The sequence below is a fragment of the Pistacia vera genome, unplaced genomic scaffold (assembly GCF_008641045.1).
Source record: "Pistacia vera cultivar Batoury unplaced genomic scaffold, PisVer_v2 Contig591, whole genome shotgun sequence".
Taxonomy (NCBI): domain Eukaryota; kingdom Viridiplantae; phylum Streptophyta; class Magnoliopsida; order Sapindales; family Anacardiaceae; genus Pistacia; species Pistacia vera.
In genome coordinates this window covers 692,021-697,162 of record NW_022196436.1, presented here as the reverse complement: position 1 = coordinate 697,162, position 5,142 = coordinate 692,021, and positions in this window count along the sequence as shown.

Below are 5,142 nucleotides of genomic sequence, written 5' to 3'. Positions count from 1 at the left end.
GAGATACTTATTACTTTCATTGACGATTTCTCAAAATTTACATATGTTTATTTGGTTAAAAATAAAAGTGATGCTATTGATGCCTTTAAAACATATGTGAATGAAGTTGAAAATCAATTCGAAAGGAAGATAAAAAGACAAAGAAGCGATAGAGGTAAAGAGTATAATTCAATTAGTTTTGACTCCTATACTGAATCTATGGGTATAATTCATGAAGTTACACCTCCTTACTCACCATAATCTAATGGAGTAGCTAAACGTAAAAATAGAACTTTAATTGAATTGACAAATGCGATGTTAATTAGTTTTGGTGCTCTTGTTAATTTTTGGGGTGAAGCAATTTTAATTGCTTGCTATTGTTTAAATAGAATACCTCATAAAACTAATAATACTACTCCTTTTGAATTGTGGAAGAAAAGGAAACTTAATTTGAATTACTTTAAAGTTTGGGGCTGTCTTGCTCATTTTAGGTTGTCTTATCCTAAAATTCATAAATTAGGCTCTCCTGATATTGAATGTGCTTTTGTAGGTTATGCTTTAACTAGCAAAGCCTACAAATTTTTTTACCCAAAAAAATAATGTGATTGTTGAGTCTTTGGATGCTGAATTTTATAAGGATAATTTTCCTTATAAATTGAGAAATAGTGGGGGACCGATATGTTATGATACTGGTATATCTATACCAAAGAGTGTCAACGATCTTGACATTAGTGTTGAACCAAGGAGAAGTAAAAAGGGCAAGAGTAGAGAAAGACTATGGGCCTAATTATTATATTTATAATATTGAGAGTAATCCTACTACGTTAGAAGAGGCCCTAGTGTCTCCCGACTTTGACCTTTGGAGAGAAGCCATTAATAATGAGATAGATTCTTAATTTCCAATAATACATATAAATTAGTGGAGTTACCTCCTGGTTGTAAAAGTGTTGGTTGTAAATGGGTTTTGAAAAAGAAACTTAACCCCGATGGCTCTATTGATAGATACAAAGCCAGACTCGTTGCAAAAGGTTTCAAACAAAGGAAAGACATTGACTTCTTTGATACCTATTCACTAGTTAGTAGATTAACATCCATTAGAGTTTTGTTTGCTATTACAGTAGTACATAAACTCGTGATCCATCAAATAGATGTTAAAACTGCATTTCTAAATGGTGATTTAGATGAAGAAATTTATATGGATCAATCGGAAAGTTTCATAACCTTTGGTAATGAGAAAAAAAGTGTAAGTTAATGAAATCTCTTTATGGTTTGAAAGAAGCTCCAAAGCAGTGGCATGATAAATTTGATAGTTTTGTGTTGAATAATGGTTTCAAGATAAATGAAAGTGATAAGTGTATTTATTATGAATCCATAAATGATTTGCAAGTCATTATATGTTTGTATGTTGATGATTTATTGATTTTTGGCTCTAATGAAAATATTGTGTTAGAAACAAAAAGCTTGTTGAGTAATGAATTTGATATGAAAGATTTAGGTAAGGCTAATGTCATTATGGGTATTAAAATAATTAGAGATAATGAGAAAATGTATCTAGATCAATCTCATTACCTAGAAAGGATTTTGAAGAAATATAGGGTGCGTTTGGTTTCCTATTTTTATCCATATTTCCAATCCTATTCTCCAAATAATGTTTGGCTTATTCCAGAAATATTATCCTATTTTTTAATTACTTTTAGACCCCATAAGGTTATTAATTTCACTAAATACCCCTGAAAAAAAGTTTAAAAATTAACAAAAATACCCCCATCAACCCATACTTGCCAGATTCCGGCAACCACCGTCGGTGATAGCCGGAATCTGTACAACGGCCTACCTACTGACCATAAATGGCCGGAAGTTCACCGATCTGGCCTTTTCTGGCCAGATCCGTGGTCTGGCTGTCAGCGACTGCCAAAGAAATGGTCGTCGTTGATGGTCAACGATGGCCAAATCTTGGCCGTTGTTGACCGAAAATGACGGCCACATCTTTGGCCGTCGCGTCGTTTTGGCCTTTTCCAACCGTCGACGGCCACAGCAGGCCATAGATCTGGCATTTTTCGGCCAGATCCGTGGTAGATATGGCCGGAAAAGGCCATAACGACACATTACGGCACAGATCCGACCGGTCTGTGCCGTAACAAGATTTTCCAGCCAGATTCCAACGGTGGTGGCCGGAATCTGGCACTGCAGGTGGTGGGGGTGTTTTTATCATTTTATATATTAGGGTCTTTAATTAAATTAGTAAACCTAAGGGCTTTTTAATAAATTTTTAAAGTTTACCTCGTAATACTCCCCTATCCAACAACCCAATACTATCCCCAAAATCCTATCCAAAATACTAAACCAAACGCACCCATAAATATTCTAACTGTAATGGAGTAAGCACTCCTTTTGACCCTAATTTTTGACTTTTTCCGATGGAGCATGAATTTGAAATTGTTGATCGAAATGGATATGCTAGCATTGTTGGTAGTCTTAGATATGTTGCAGATTGTACTAGACCTGACATTGCTTATGCTATATGCTTCGTAGATTTACTTCTAAGCCTAATTTGAGTCATTGGAATGCTATTAATTGAGTGATGAAATATTTGAAAAAGACTATGAATTATTGTTTGCATTATAAGAGGCATCCTTTTGTACTTGAAGGGCATAGTGATTCTGGTTGGAACACCTTATTTGGTGATTCAACGTCAACCACCGATTATATATTTACCATGGGTGTTGGGGCTATTACTTGGATATCCAAGAAGCAACATATTATTTCACAGTCAACTATGGAAGCAGAGTTAATCTCTTTGGCTTCTGCTAGTGAAGAAGCCAGTTGGCTCAAAGATCTCTTATCTGAGATGATTGTGGGAAAAGCCAATTCCATCTAATTTAATTCATTGTGATAGCACTGCCTTTATAGGAAGAACACGAAATAAATATTATAATGGAAAATTGAGATCCATTAGGAGAAAACACAGTACTTTGAGATCTTACCTAACGAATGGTACCATAAATATGGATTATGTAAGATCGAATGAAAATTTGGCTGATCCATTAACCAAAGCTCTATCTTGAGATAAGTTTGGAATACATTGAGGGGGATGAGACTTAAGCCTATTAAAGATTAAATTAAATATTAGGATACCCAACCTAAGGATTGAAGATCCCGAGAACTAGGTTCAAAGGGAAAAATGAATCATAGAGTAATTTGTAGTACTATGCACATATGACTTTATTCTTTGTCCATCCCTATGGTGTGGTGCGTAAGAGCATGTGATGGTAGCGAAAGGTTGAGTATAATCTCTTAATAGTGTCTATAGCTCATTAGAGTGGGATGTTGGATTATAGGAGCATCCTTGAGAGACAACTACCTATATGAATGATGAAAGTGAGGTCGCTTTCCAAGAGAATCAGGCTAATTCTCTAAGACATTCATGAATTGGATAAAGCACATGGCCGTAAAAGTTCTAGCTTAAAGAACTCCTATGATACCTGAAATTTTATGTGTTCTAAGTAGCTATTGTGCCCATTGTTTTAAAACTCGGCCTGGCTGGTTAGCCGGCTGGGAGAGTCTAAAAATTGGAGGGCCTATTTGATCGAGATTCACTTGGGGTTGGACCTGGGGTACTGTAGTCACTGTTTTAAAAACTGGATCGGACCGGCTGGTCGGACCGATTGGACCGGGAACCGGCAGCTTCTCTGGTCTGATTTAGGTCTCAGGGGGGTTTTTGAAATATTTTAAAATTATGAGGGTTACTTTGTAATTTTATAGGGGTATTTTGGAGATATATCAAAAGTTTAGGGATTAATTGGTTATTTTATTGGGGCATTTTTGGAATAAATAAAAATTTTAGGAACCAATTTGAACCTTTTTAGGGGAATTTTTGTAATATATTGAAATTTAAGGGGTTAATATATAATTTTTAAAAAATAAAATATTGCTGACGTCATCGGTCCAACTGGCCGGTCCAACCGGTTGGACCGTGACTCGGACAACAAAATGGTTTGCCCTCCGGTCCAGGTTTTAAAACAATGACTGTAGTAACCCGCCAGTACAACCGTTTTTTTTTTTTTTTTTTTTGTTTTTAAACCAGGTGAATGAAATTGGCAAAAACGATGACTTTTGGCCAGCAAAAATGGTGACTTTTGGCCAACAAAACGGTGACTTTTGGCAGCAAACATGAATAAGAGTTAGGGGGTTTTAAAGGGTGGATCACGGTGAGTCGAGATGTGGTGTTTGATTAAGTTTTAGTTGCCAGAATTGCCAGAATTTGTCCAAGAAATGACGAAACCCTAGCTTCTGATTGCCGGCGATTGGTGGGTGGAATGGCTTGGGAACTTTGAGGGGTTTGTAGGGGAGTAGCTAGTGAGTCTAACAGTGGTGGTGGTTGAAGTTTTTGTCACTCAAAACAATCAGAATCTAGCAAAAGACAGTCGAAAAAACGTGTTTTCTGTCACCAACGATCGACAAGTGATTAGAGGGGATAAAGTTATGGTTTTGAAGAGGAAATATGGGGGTTCCAGTGGTGGTGACGAGGGTGATTTTGGGTGAGAAAATAGCTGGAAAAAGGGGAAAGAAGGCTGATGTCAACGCATGCTAGAAACAGTGACTATGCTAACATGCGTCGATTCAAAAATTTTGAAATTTTTTTTAGGGGACACATCATCGGTTTGACTCACCAGTCAACCCGGGACCCGGCTTCTCTGTCGGGTTTAGCCTTGGGTTGGTTTTTAAAATATTGGTTGTGCCCTTAAGTTGTCTTGGTTCAAGATGTGATCACTTTGGTACTAGTACAATAATTTTTTATGGACTAAGCAATTGTTCAAGCCATTGGCACCATTGTAATTTATAACATTTCTGTTTATACCTGGCTAATCTATAGTTTTTTTTTTTTTTTAATTTGTCTTTATTAAATAATAAGTGGGGGATTGTTGGTTTATTTTTTAATAAAGAAGATTTTATTAGAAAAAACTATTTTGACCATGTCTTCTTGCTCAAATCATGAAGATTATGTGAGCGTAATTTTAGACTTGAAAAAGCCAATATTAACTTTTATTCTCTTATCTAGTTGTAGATTTTTTTTGGATATATTTGATTTTTTAGAGAGTATAAATAAGAGAAAACTTCTCTTGTTAAAAAACAAGTTTTAGTAAAACAAAAAGTTCTCGCTGT